The sequence below is a fragment of the Heptranchias perlo genome, unplaced genomic scaffold (genome assembly GCF_035084215.1).
Source record: "Heptranchias perlo isolate sHepPer1 unplaced genomic scaffold, sHepPer1.hap1 HAP1_SCAFFOLD_332, whole genome shotgun sequence".
Lineage (NCBI taxonomy): Eukaryota > Metazoa > Chordata > Chondrichthyes > Hexanchiformes > Hexanchidae > Heptranchias > Heptranchias perlo.
Window position 1 is genome coordinate 207,206 of NW_027139344.1, and position 15,229 is coordinate 222,434.

Below are 15,229 nucleotides of genomic sequence, written 5' to 3' on the forward strand. Positions count from 1 at the left end.
GCGGAGTGTCTGGCGGGGGAGCAGGCATGCTGTCATCCTGAGAGAGGACAGCAAGTGCCTCTCCCATGGAGCCAAGGCCGCTCTCCTGGGACGGAGCCTCAGCAATCCGAGGGCTCTGTTGGAGAATAGATTACTGGACTGATGTGACGCCCTGGAAGCCCCTTTCAACAGTGGTTCCCAGAGCCAAGATGGCATCTGTCTGAGCTTCCATGGCAGCAGTTTGATTTGTGATGGAAGCTCTCAGATTGGTCATCAGACACTGCATCATGGTGAGTTCCACAGCTGTGCTGATGGAGGTGACCACCCATCCCACGTTGGAAAGGATGGGCTCCAAGCTCTGCTCAAAGCCCTGCGCTAAGTTGGAGCTGGACCCCTCCATACTCCGTGACATTGTGTGCAAGTTCACCGGCAGGTGTCCCAGTGCACCAGGCATTTCTTGCTGTAAGCCCATGAGCCGCCTTCTGTAGCCTGGCCCATCGACGTCATCATCTGAGTCCCCTGCAGCACAACGAGTGTGTGACCTCATGAACTTGTGAACTAGTGTGTGACCTCATGAACTTATGAACTAGTGTGTGACCTCATGAACTAGTGCACTAGTGTGTGACCTCATGAACTTGTGTGTGACCTCATGAACTTGTGAACTAGTGTGTGACCTCATGAACTTGTGAACTGGTGTGTTAGTGAGCATCCTGCGATGTGCTGGGTGATGAGTCTGTCATAGTATCACAGTACCATAGTATGATACAGCACAGATCGTGGCATTCGGCCCATCGTGCCTGTGCTGGCTCTTTGAAAGAACTATCCAATTAGTCCCACTCCCCTGCTCTTTCCCCATAGCCTTGTAAAATTTTCCCTTTAAGTATTTATTCAATTCCGTCTGAAAGTTACTATGAATCTGCATCCACCGCTCTTTCAGGCAGTGCATTCCAGATCAGAACAAATCGCTGTGTAAAAAATGCTTCCTAATGTCGCCTCTGGTTCTTTTGCCGATCACCTTCAATCTGTATCCTCTGGTCACCAACCCTCCTGCCACTGGAAACAGTTTCTCCTTATTTACTCTATCAAAACCCCCCATGATATTGAACATCTCCATTAATCTCCTCTTAATTTTCTCTGCTCTGAGGAGAACAACCCCAGCTTCTCCAGTCTCTCCACATAACTGAAGTCCCTCATCCCTGGGACCATTCCAGTAAATCCCTTCTGCACCCTCTCTAAGGCCTTGACATCCTTCCTAAAGTGTGGTGCCCAGAATTGAACACAATACTCCAGCTGAGGCCTAACCAGAGTTTTATGACGGTTTAGCATAACTTTCCTGCTTTTGTACTCTCTGCCTCGATTAATAAAGCCCAGGTTCCCATATACTTTAACAGCCTTCTCAACTTGTCCTGCCACCTTCTAAGATTTGTGTACAGACACCCCCAGGTCTCTCTCCTCCTGCACCCCCTTTAAAATTGTACCATTTAGTTTATTTTGCCTCTCCTCATTCTTCCTGCCAAAATGTATCACTTCACCACTTCTCTGCATTAAATTTCATCTCCCATGTGTCTGCCCATTTCACCAGTCTGTCTGTGTCCTCCTGAAGCCTGTTACTATCCCCCACATTGTTTAGCACATTTCTGAGTTTCATGTCATCTGAAAACTTTGAAATTATACCCTGTATCCCCGAGTCCAGGTCATTAATTTAATGGTTGAATAGCTGGCAGTGTGTGTGTGAGATGTGAGTTGTAGGTGTGAAGTTTTCGATAGTTCTGAGTGTGTGAGGGTGAGGTTAAGCTCATCGATGGAAGTGTTGAGTCGTCATTGATAAAGATTGTAGGCAGGTGGGGGATGGGGTGGTGTGAATTCAGCAGTTGATGAGGTTCGTGGTGAAGCTGTTATGAGACGCCATTTGATGCCTTGACAGCTCTTGTCAGATCATTGAACTTCTTTTGATACTGCATCCAGGAACGAGGAGCCGTGCTCCTGGCATTCACCTCCTCTGCGACCTCTTCCCACTGCCTCCTCATCAAGTGCCTGGAAAGCATCCTCCCCCCCGGGGATAGAGGATGTCCCTCCTCCTCTCCACCTCCTCCGCCCCCCGGGAATAGAGGATGTCCCTCCTCCTCTCCACCTCCCCCCGGGGCTAGAGGATGTCCCTCCTCCTCTCCACCTCCCCCCGGGGCTAGAGGATGTCCCTCCTCCTCTCCACCTCCTCCCCCCGCCCTGGAGATAGAGGATGTCCCTCCTCCTCTCCACCTCCCCCCCCCACCCCGGGAATAGAGGATGTCCCTCCTCCTCTCCACCTCCCCCCCCCCCCACCCCGAGGATAGAGGATGTCCCTCCTCCTCTCCACCTCCTCCGCCCCCCGGGGATAGAGGATGTCCCTCCTCCTCTCCACCTCCCCCCCGGGGATAGAGGATGTCCCTCCTCCTCTCCACCTCCTGCCCCAAGGCCTCCAGTGCAGTGTGGGAGAACCTTGCTCCACACTCTCTCCCACCTTCTGCCATTCTTCACTGGATATCCACAGATTCCCGCCTTCAGACCAACTTGCAGCCACAATCCACCTCCCCTTTAAGAGGCGCTGGCTGCCTTTAAATCGCCCTGTCCATTCCCCATATCGGGCCCCCTCCTGATGCTCATCGCAGAAATGAAAACCAACACCAAATGCAAATTCAAATCCAAATTTATCAATTGATTATGCAATCAATGATGCAATAAAGCAAACAAATGAGACTATTGATCCTTGTGCATTCCCTTAGTGCCTGTTGTCCGTGTGCCTTTACCAATCCTGGTGCTCCTACGAGGTGCTGCCCCAGTGGCTGGAGCATGGGTGGTGGGAGGCTGCTGACCTTCAATGGAGGAGCATGCAGATGGCCTTGGAGGATGACCTCGAGCAGCTCTGGGCCTATAGGGCCCGGCTGCAGACTGCACCATCTCGGCCTGGGCTGCAGCAGTCTGGCCTGGTTGGCTGATAGGCACTGGTGGAATGGCAGGGGTGGGAGCAGGAATGTTGTCATCCTGAGGGTGGACAGCAGGTTTGTCTTCAATGGCGCCACTGCCACTCTCCCAGGACGGTGCCTCAGCAACCCTGGTGATCAGCCTGGAAGCCCCGTTCCACAGTGGTAACCAGAGCCACGATAGCAGCACTCTGAGCTTCCAAAGCAGCGTCTGAGCTCCAGGTGAAGCTTGAAGACCTCAGATGGCAGCCGTTTGTGCTGCAATGGAAGCTGTGACATCAGTCATCAGACACTGCATCATGGTGGGTTCCACAAGTGTGGTCATGGAGGTGACCACCTGTTCCATGTGGGAAAGGATGGGCTCCAATCTCTGCGTAAAGCCCTGTGCCAAGTTGGAGCTGGACTCCTCCATGCCCCTTGACATTGTGCACAGGCTTTCTGGCAGGCTTTCCAGTGCCCCAAGCATTTGGTGGTGTCTGCCCATCAGCCGCTTCTGTAGCCTGGCCCATCGCAGTCATCATATGATTCCTCGGCAGCAGAACGAGTGAGCGACCTCACCCTCTGGAGAGCTGGTGTTAATTGTATGGTTTATATTGATTAGTGTTAATTGTATGGTTTATATTGATTAATGTTAATTGTATGGTTTATATTGATTAGTGTTAATTGTATGGTTTATATTGATTTGTGTTAATTGTATTGTTTATATTGATTAGTGTTAATTGTATGGTTTATATTGATTAGTGTTAATTGTATGGTTTATATTGATTAGTGTTAATTGTATGGTTTATATTGATTTGTGTTAATTGTATGGTTTATATTGATTAGGGTTAATTGTATGGTTTATATTGATTAGTGTTAATTGTATGGTTTATATTGATTAGTGTTAATTGTATGGTTTATATTGATTAGTGTTAATTGTATGGTTTATATTGATTTGTGTTAATTGTATGGTTTATATTGATTTGTGTTAATTGTATGGTTTATATTGATTAGTGTTAATTGTATGGTTTATATTGATTTGTGTTAATTGTATTGTTTATATTGATTAGTGTTAATTGTATGGTTTATATTGATTAGTGTTAATTGTATGGTTTATATTGATTAGTGTTAATTGTATGGTTTATATTGATTAGTGTTAATTGTATGGTTTATATTGATTAGTGTTAATTGTATGGTTTATATTGATTAATGTTAATTGTATGGTTTATATTGATGAGTGTTAATTGTATGGTTTATATTGATTAGTGTTAATTGTATGATTTATATTGATTAGTGTTAATTGTATGGTTTATATTGATTAATGTTAATTGTATGGTTTATATTGATGAGTGTTAATTGTATGGTTTATATTGATTAGTGTTAATTGTATGATTTATATTGATTAGGGTTAATTGTATGGTTTATATTGATGTTAATTGTATGGTTTATATTGATTAGTGTTAATTGTATGATTTATATTGATTAATGTTAATTGTATGGTTTATATTGATGAGTGTTAATTGTATGGTTTATATTGATTAGTGTTAATTGTATGATTTATATTGATTAGGGTTAATTGTATGGTTTATATTGATTAGTTTTAATTGTATGTTTTATATTGATTGGTGTTAATTGTATTCAGGTGGTGGGTATCAATTGGGGACTCTCTTGTATCCTTTTTATAGAAGAGCTTATCGAGGGTGTGGGGTGTGTGTGAGGGGAATCCCTGTGAATAAAGGCTTGGAAGCAACTGAAGACCAGGCTCTAGTATTCTCCCCTTCACCACATGGCGATCCAATTTTAACAGCTGCCACCTGTGGTATCCATGTCCCCTTCCCCCGCTCCTGTGCACTTGAGCCTCACCACTTGCCGATCACTCCGAGAACCTCGCCTCTAAAATAAGCGCAGTGTCAGTCCCTGAGCTGGTGTCTGCGAGTGTACGATCGAGTGACGGTTTGCCTGCATCATCACTGTCTTCATCCTCTGCCTCCTCTGACGGTGCCAGTTTGTAAGTGGTTTTCTCGGGCGTACCGAAAACACACCTCTTACTATAAGTTCTGGAACGATAGGGATTATAAGGACAGATCAGACTGGGACACACGTTTTCAGGTTCAACCGTGTTGTGTTTAATAAGATTAACAATAACACTAGTAAACAGTACAAACAGTACAACCCTGGCCTGTCCTATCAGCCCGACTGTGCTAAATTACCACGGCCCAATAAGAGAACCCTCCGGTGAAATAAACTAACACAGGACCCTACCCCCCCCAGCACTAAAACCCTCTGAGGTTTGGTTGGGACTTACAATCACCCCCTCACACAGCTCAGTGGTCTTGTGGGTGTGTGGGTGGAGGCAATACGCTCACCCCGATTGCCCATTGTTGTTTGCAGTTTCTTCCTGCACGTCTCGCTCCTGGTTCCGTACCGCCGACGCAGTATCCAAGTTCCAGTTTGAGTCGAGGTCCGTTGATGAGGGATGAAGAGCAGCGCTCAGCTTCTGGCGATGTTCCATTGAATCGAGCCGAGCCTCCCTCGGAGACTCGCTGTAGATTGATGCCGAGGAGAAGAGAGAAGTGAGCAGAGCGCAGAGCAGAGAGCAGAGCCAAGCAGGACCAACCAGAGCCGATACTGATCGATATATTGACTCAGGTGATCTGTCTGGACCCCCCGTGGCCTGAGTGACTCATAATCTTTGAAATCTTTGTGAAAAATGCTATTTCGTTTTCCCGCTCCCTGGCCTTGCACCTGGAGAGACAATGGGTGCTGATTACTGGGTGTCTGTCGTTTCTTGAGTTGGTGGCCCCCATTATCAGGTAAAGGGGTTTCGATCTCAAACTGATCTTGCTTAACTGGCTTCCCTCCTGGAAGACAATGGCCCGGCCATCTCCTGCCTTCTTTCCACCAGTCTCGGTTGGGACTGAGTGTCTCTGAGTTCCCTCTCGGGGTATTGTTCCCAGTAATTATGTTAAATGGTGATGACATCAATTGGCCTGGGTTCCCTTCCACCCAGTCTGTCAGTGCAAAATGTCTGTTTCCATGTGAATGGCATTTTAAAGGCATCAAGGGGTACGGGGAGAGAGCGGGAATGTGGTATTGAGATAGAGGATCAGCCATGATCATATTGAATGGCGGAGCAGGCTCGAAGGGCCGAATGGCCTACTCCTGCTCCTATTTTCTATATTTGTATGAATGCACCTTAGCCAGGTTAGTCTGACTTGAAACTCCTGCCAGTCAATCCTATTCCCGAAGCCACTCCCACAAGCTTGCCAAACAGTACAGTTCTTTCTTGGGGGTAATGTATTTAAAAGATGATTCATAAAAATGGCCAGAACGCTGGTGCTACATTCTACTGCTCCCACATTCCACACACCACACCCCAACCAAGGTGATGGTCAGGCAACTTGCTCATAGACTTCTCCCTATGTGACCTTGGGCTGGATGCTGGGATTTGCACAGTATTGGTTTGGGTTGACTCGTCCATTTGAGCTTCCCTTCCTCACAGCAAGTGAGCACTTTGCCTCTGCCTTTAAGGTCGTACAAATGGTCACTCTCAGACTGTAAGCTCATTGTTTGAGGAAGTCCACCATTACATGGCACAGCCCTTTTCTACACCAGCTGGGCAATCAAGTATGAAGAATAAACAAGGCTAAGTGAGTCTCTGAGTCACACAGACTGACCTCAACCGAGGCTGCAGTCGGGAGACTTCAATATGTTTCACCACAGCTGGGCTATGGTGGGAAATTTGGCCAACGTTCTCATTCGTGTTTAATGTTCAGGAACCTTTGTTCGAAATGTGTTTTGTGGATGTCGGGTGTTGACAGGAAAGGACCGCCCCCATGGTCAGTAACCTGTCAGTGCTTATTAAAAAGGTTCAGACAGGAAAAATGGCTCATCACTAATCTTTCGCCTACACACCTTTCCTTTCCCAAAGATGTCAGGAATAAAACAAGTTCGGTATAACAGGCAGATTCTACATGAATGAAGTCATTCCTCTTTGCTTTAACCTTATCTTTATCCTTCCATAGGTTTCCCACCATTTCTCAGCTGAAAATAGGGTCATGCAGCTAGTTATGTTCTGAAACCCAGCGATTGGAAGATGCAAATCAATGCCTCAGAGTGACTCACTCCTTGAATCTCTCTTTCTTTCTCTCTCTGGCATCCTCCTCTGGATAATACCGTAGTTTATGCTTTGTGACGAATTGGTACAAACCCAAGTCTCACCATTTCATGGCACTGGGCAGCCAATGGAATTATATGTTTTGTGACCTAAAGAGTCATAAATATAGAGACTATTTTTTTCTATTTTTTGGCAATGAGTGGCCCAGGAGCATGATATGTTGGTGCATCAATCAGCTTTGCAATGGAATATTGAGATATGCGTCCATGGCCACACTCGCTATATGTTCTTTGAGGAGGAGTGATATGAAGGCACGGTACTTTCCTTCAGTGAAGGGGTTAAAATTGGACGTTGAGTCAATTCAACCTCGTCTCAAAGACAGCCTAGTGCCAAGCTTAGGATCCGCAAGGCCTGAGGCCTATGAGCAGCAGGCTGTCCACCAGCTTGTATGGAATATGGGAGAACCAATAAAAAGGGGTGATAGTAACTTCAAAATAAAAGAAAAACGATAAACAGCGTATTTTTTAATAGAAGATTTACACAATTTTCTTCTCTCTTCTGGTACTGATAATATTGACTCATGCTGGCGTACAGTTCCATGGTGCGAAATATCTACAGTACCTTTCTCAAGTGGCCATTTGTTATATATCAATCCAGACAGAGTGTGTTGAGAGGCTATTTAACTTCTGGGGACACCATAGCTGAGCTCAGTCCTGTCCTCACCTAACATCCATACACACATACTTCCCAGCAGGGGTCAGTTGATAGTAATCGGGAGGCGAGAATGCTTTTTGATTTTCCCCTCATCACCAAACAGGCGGTGAACCTATTTGTAGCAACTCCGCTTTTACCATGGCTGAGATTAACTAACACCACAGACTGGGGATCAGATCTTTGTACGGAATTTGAGGTAACCTTGTGACATTGGTTGGTAGGTGGGATACAGAGAGCAGGGATAAAGGGAACGTTCTCTGAATGGCAATATATGACAAGTGGTGTCCCCCAGGGATCTACTGGGCCCTCAACTTTTCATCATATACGTTAATGACTTGGATGAAGGAATAGAGAGTTGCATATTCAAGTTTGCAGATGACAGTAAGTTGTATAGATGGAAGAAGGAAGGTACAAAAGGACATAGACAGACTAATTGAGTGCACAAAACTATGGCAGGTGAAGTTCAATGTGGGGGCGTTCATCTACTTTGGAACCGAGAAAGACAAATCGGAATATTTTCTTAATGGTGACAGTTGAGGAAGTCTGCAGGAACAATGGAACTTGGATGTCCAAGTACACAAATTACTAAAAGCTAGTGCACAGGTACAAAAAATAATCAAAAGGACTAATGGAATGGTGGTCTTTATCTCAATGGGGTCTGAATATAAAAGTGAGGAAGTGATGCTTCAGTTGTACAGAGCCTTGGTCAGACCCCATATTGAGAACTGCATTCAGTTTTAGCACCAAACCTCAGGAGATACATATTGGCCTTGGAGGGGCGACAGCGCAGATTCACCAGATTGATAACAGAGCTTAAATGGTTAAATTATGAGGACAGGTTGCATAAACTTGGTTTGTATTTCCTTGACTTTAGAAGGTTGAGGGGTGATCTAATTGAGGTCTTTAAAATGATAAAAGGATTCGATGGGGTAGATACAGAGAAGCTATTTCCTCTGGTGGGGGAATCCAGAACAAGGGACACAATGTTCAAATTCGAACTAAGCCATTTAGGAGTGAAATCAGGAAGCACTTTTTCACACAAAGGGTAGTGGAAATCTGGAACTCTGTCCCCGATGTGGATGTGGTCATTTAAAATTCTCAAGACTGAGATCGATAGATTTTTGTTGGGTCAGGGTATCAAACGATATGGGGCAAAGGCAGGTAAATGGAGTTGAGGTACAGATCAGCCATGATCTAATTAAATGATGGAACAGGCTCGAAGGGCTGAATGGCCCACTCCTGTTCCTATGTTCTTTTTCTGTATGGTTCAGCTCCACGTGAGGTGATGGATTTATCAACTGATCCATTGGGCAGGCAAATGATTATTTTCAGGTTGTCAGCACTGTCACATATTGTACATCGAATAATTGAATTGTATGATTTCAAAATAGCCCAATTTGTGATTTTATCATTTGAGTTACAATTTGGTGCATTCTTTTGCACTCCATCAATTATTGGTGTTACATATATCATCATTGTAGATAGATTTCAGAAGAACAATGAAAAAGAAACTGTGCTGATGAGTAATTCAGTGATGGAACAGTTTCCCAATTTTCAACTCCAATTTCAAAGGTGCATTCTACATGAGTAATGTAACCAACAGAATAATGCACGATTGTCATATTCAGTGTGGGTGATGATATATAGATTAGCAAGCACATTGCAGATGCTGTCTTGTAATTTAAAGTCAAAATGAACTTGCATTCATTTACATCCTCAGGACATCCCAAAGCATTATGTTATTATTTACGGTTGCTTTTTGAAGTGTAGGTAAGTGTACCAGCCAATTTACACATAGTAAAGTCCCACAAACAGCAATGTAATAAATGATCAAATAATCTGGTTTCCTGATATTGGCTGAGGAATAACCAGGGCACTGGGAGAACGACCCTCCTGTTCTTCAAACAGTGCGGTGGGATCATTTACATCCACTTGAACAGGCAGAGAGGGCATTGGTTTAATGTCTCAACGGGAAGATTGTACCTCCGACAATGCAGCACTTCCTCAGTAATACATAGAAGTTACAACATAACAACAGGCCGTGTGCCTCAACCAATTTGTGCAATCCGTGTTGCATCGACCCTCCACGTGGGCAAATAGTTCGAATCACACTTACCCAGCCTGTTCCCATAATCCCTTCAACCACTGCACTGAAGTGTCAGCCTAGATTATGTGCTCAAGTCCTGCAATGGGGTTTGAACAACAACAACAACTTGCATTTATATAGCGCCTTTAATGTAGTGAAACATCCCAAGGCGCTTTACAGGAGCGATTATCAAACAAAATTTGACACCGAGCCACATAAGGACATATTAGGCAAAAAGAGGTAGGTTTTAAGGAGCGATTTAAAGGAGGAGAGAGAGGAAGAGAGGTGGTGAGGTTTGGGGATAGAATTCCAGAGCTTAGGGCCTAGGCAGCCGAAGGCACGGCCTCCAATGGTGGAGTGATTAAAATCGGGGATGTGCAAAAGGCAAGAATTGGAGAAGCGCAGGGATCTCGGAGGGTTGTAGGGCTGGAGGAGGTTACAGAGATAGGGAGGGGGCAAGGCCATGGAGGGATTTGAAAACAAGGATGAGAATTTTAAAATCAAGGCGTCCCACCACCTTCCATGTCAAGAGGTGACAGGGCTCCCACTGAGCCATGCTGTCTTAGGGTGGAAACAATAAATGAAAGTTGTTGTTGCAAATATTTCCATTTACAGGGCTTCACTGTGGAGCTCACTGGGAACTGAAGCCGGTGAGACAGTCCATGATTGGTCAAACAGAAACATCACTATTGTCAGCAATGTCAAGGTGTTTCTCCACTGTCTAATTTTACTGTTCTTTTCTATGGAAAGTGGCCTCTGTACGTCACTCGGTCCCATTTTCCTTTTAGGTTAGTTGATTGTTCTGGGCTCTGTTGAGTATTGGGTGAGTCACTTGCCTATATTACATCATTGCACTTCAAATTTTCTTATTGGATGTAAAATCATTTGAGGCATTGCTCAGAGATGTGATGAGGGACTAGAATATATGCAAGTTTTTTTTTTCCTGAGCAAATAACTGGCTGATGTTATGGGTCCAAATTGTGAGGTCGGACTGATGCTTTGTAGCTTTGCTTGATTGCCCTGAGATAACATTGAAGAAGTTTCCCAAAGTTTTATCTTCTTGGAGATTTGCCTGTTGTTGTTTGTCTTCCTTAGAGAAATGGATGGGGTCAATGATGGATCAAATCAATTCTGGTCTCTATGAACACAGTTTTATCCAACAGTTAACAGCACGGATTCCAATCACCTCCATGAGCCACTCTCCCCAACTTACATTGTCATTTACAACCATTCCTAAACGAGTGCAATTCATATGTCTGTAGATCCAACCACTGCACAGATGTGAGATCATTTTAACTGGCAAGTGTTATGTCATGATGCACAGAAAGGCTCACTTGTATTTAAAAAAAGGACTTAGATTTCATTGTAGATTAAATGAATTAAAGCTCCCAACACGGAGCTTGTCGTGACAGGAGCACGTACTTGGAATTTGGGCCTGCCTTGCATAGCTTCATTGGAAAGAAAGTCGTACGATGACTTTGACTTCTGTTCCAAAATTCCTAATATGTGCTCCCATCGTGCGAAGCTCTGTGCTCAAAGCACTAAATCAGAAAATTTAGCCTTAAGTTTTTTTAATATATAAAATAAAGTGGGTCAATCACCCAGAAAGATATTGCTGCTTAAAATTCTGTCTGCGGGGAATTCACACAATCAGCTCCTTCAGTTTAGTGGGACAGCCAAGGAAGTAGATAATCCAATGGCAGCTTGAAAGAAAGACTTGCATTTATATAGCGCCTTTCACGACCTTAGGACATCCCAAAGGGCTTTACAGCCAATGAAATACAGCGTGGAGGAATCACGAGGAAATGACGGTTGCGCTCTTTACGTTTGAGAGTTCTGTTGACAGTGACAGAAACCCACTTCTACCATTGTTGGCACTTCCTGGGGTAAAACCACCTTGATTCAACCAAATGGGTTTTAAAAATGCACCACTCTGACATTTCTATTTCCCATCCCAGCTCCCCTAGTGGCCCTTGATTGAGAGTACAGGTGGAGTGCAGGTTTTGTGCTGAAACGGTGGGCACTTTGAACGAGTGGCTCAGCTCCCTTTTGCCAATGTAAAAACAATGCAATTGGTTAAGAAAAAGCCAACTTGGACAAAATCCACTTTTTTTTGACAAAATACAGCTTTTGACTTTGTTTTCCTGCTTTATAAATGCAAAAATAATGGCTGCCATCAACATTTCTGATATATACTAATGACGTGGACTTGGGTATATAGGGTATAATTTCAAAGTTTGCAGATGATGTATTAATGACTTAGATGAAGGGACCGAGTGTAATGTATCCAAGTTTGCTGACGATACAAATCTAGGTGGGAAAGTAAGCTGTGAGGAGGACAGAAAGAGTCTGCAAAGGGATATAGACGGGTTAAGTGAGTGGGCAAGAAGGTGGTAGATGGATTGTAATGTGGGGAAATGTGAGGTTATTCACTTTGGTAGGAAGAATAGAAAAACAGAATATTTTTAAAATGGTGAGCAACTATTAAACGTTGGTGTTCAGAGAGATTTGGGTGTCCTCGTACAAGAAACACAAAAAGTTAACATGCAAGTACAGCAAGCAATTAGGAAGGCATATGGCATATTGGCCTTTATTGCAAGGCAGTTGGAGTAAAAGAGTAAGGAAGTCCTTACCTGGACCACACCTAGAGTACTGTGCACAGTTTTGGTCGCTTTATCTAAGGAAGGATATACTTGCCTTAAAGGCGGTGCAACAAAGGTTCACTAGATTATTTCCTGGGATGAGAGGGTTGTCTATGAGGAGAGATTGAGTAGAATGGGCCTATACTCTCTGGAGTTTAGAAAAATGAGAGGTGATCTCATTGAAACATGTAAGATTCTGAGGGGGCTTGACAGGATAAATGCTGAGAGGTTGTTAAAAATGGTATGTCAACACTCCTGGATGTCCGAGCTGGTGGGTTCGTGGCGGGGGGGCTCCGAAAATCGGGGATTCCCGGGGCAGGTCCGGAGCCCGGCTCCAACCCGCCCACTTCTGGGTTCCCCAATGACGTGCTTAGATGCGCGAACAGCCCCCACATGCAGGACTCCCACCGGCAATTAAAGCCGGCAGGATCCCAATTAAACCAATTAGGAGACCTGATTGGGAGGATATTTTAGGAGGGGTGGGATTTTCATCCAATCTGAGCGTGTTTCCCGTACTGTGGGAAACACACCCAGTTGAAATGGACGTGTTGCAGCTGTCAGCCTGTGGCAGCTGCAAAGGTCCATTTGACAGGTGGTGGGGGGAGACCCTCACTCATTGCAGGAGGCCACTCTGTCACATTGGACAAAGTTTGGCCTCCACCACCCTCCTCCTAACAATAAAATTCACAAACTTGCAACCTCAACCCCGGTGAGCAGACACATTTACCTATCTTGCGGACCCCCTCAGATGTACATTTTCCGGATGGGGGCTGCCATCCTCGGAGGGCGAACAGCATCACCAGCCTCGCCGGCCATGCCGTCCACATCTGACACGTGGAGCTCCACAACACAGTGCTGTGACACATCCACCTGCACAGCAGGAGGGAGGGCAACCACAGAGAGAGATGCGTCGCAGAAGGCACTACCCTCGCCACAGGGTCCACAGACCGAGGCTCAGCTTCCTGGACCTCTCTGAGCAGCAGTGCACACGGAGGCTCAGAGTCACTCGACTTGTAGTTGCGAACATCTGCAGCCTCCTTCATGCCGAGCTGCTCCCGGCTGGCCCGAGCACCATCTTCTTACCTGTCGCTGTCAAAGTCACCACTGCCCTCAACAACCTCTCCTCCGCATCCTTCCAGGGTGCCACCGGGGACATCGCCAACATCCCTCAGTCGTCTGCACAAAAGAGCCCTGCAAATACACCTACACCAACTCTGCAGTGACACAATGGGTGGCATCAGTTGTGGGTCTTCATAGTGATCCTCAGGAAAGGGCATTATTGCACAAACCAGACAAGATTCGCAAAGACATGGCAGTAGTGGTGTCAATATAATATGTAATGTGAGTTGATCAGAAATCAAATATAAGTAAAAACCATGACAAACCCTCAAACACCCTTGTGCATCCCCTTAATGCTCACAACACGTTTGCCTTACGCTTCCTTCTGCACATATGTGATGCATGCCCCGTGGCTGCAGCACAGGTAGTGGCAGGTTGAGTGAGGCTGACCGTGAAAGAGATGCATGAGAGGGTGAGTATGAAACTGTCGAAAACTTAATTACCTATTATAATCAATGCATTAACTCCAAACACTTATTTTCAGACAAGTAAGAATTTATTAAAAGAAGCTTGTATATAAGGGAAGTGTACCTCAAACAATGGTTGAGGCTACGTCTTCCTCGAACAAAGAAAGGAGTTACCTTTTATACAGTTAATTCAGTAATGTCTGTCTATCATTTAATATGGGCGTACATGTACACTCTCATTGGTTCAAGTGGTTAGTCAATCAAAATAGGGAACCCACCCTCTATTCTCTCATGTCTGTCTCGTGGCCCCTCAACAGGGTCTGGGAGAATACGTTGCCTTAGCAACACTGCTCCTTATCAGTAGAAACTGTTCCTAGTCTCAAGGCTTTATGGTCATTAATTTCTGTTAGTTAGACAGTTATCTCATAAGCAGACAATAGGTCTTCTGTGTGTCTTTGGTGAGAACTTAAAACATAAGCTTCCCAATATATTCAGCTGGCCAGCTAACATGGTCAACTTATCCATCATGCTTTGCTTCTTTTATGGTCAAGCAACTGTTCAGTATTTCTACATTAATATGGTCAGCTTTATGGTTTAGATGTATTAGAAAGTTAATTTAGTCAGGCATTTCTTTATGGTTTTCCACAAGACAGAGCCATGAGATTGTATGAGGATTGGGTTGAGTGGTAGTGGCGGGATGAGTACTGGCGAGGTGAGTAATTGCAGGTAAGATGAGGATGAGGTTTGAGTGGGTGTGAGGGGTGATGTGATAGATTAGTGTTGGCTGTGCAGAAGGAGATGTAGGGTGGGGGCGGTGATGTGGCAGATGGAGTGTCGGGGAATGAGTAAGTGTACTCACTTTGGCTGACCTACTGAGGTCATTGGAGCGCCTCCTGCACTGTATGCAGGTGGACGATATGTTGGTGGTGCTGGTGACCTCCTCTGTCACCTCAAGCCAGGCCTTCCTGGTGGCAGAGACAGGCCGCTTCCTCCCGCCCGCCGGGGGGCAGATCTCTGTCCTCCCCCTCCTCCTCACCCCATCCAGTAGGACCTGGAGTGAGGCATCATTAAACCTGGGAGCAGCCTACCCCTGGGCTGCTCCATGCTGTAATTTTAGCTCCTTTCTGCAGCATCAGTCAGTGGAGGACTGCCCCTTTAAATAGGGCTCCTCCAGCAGACTGCCCTCTGCGCAGCTTTCCAGCGCAAAACCCGGAAGCCAAGGTAAGTAC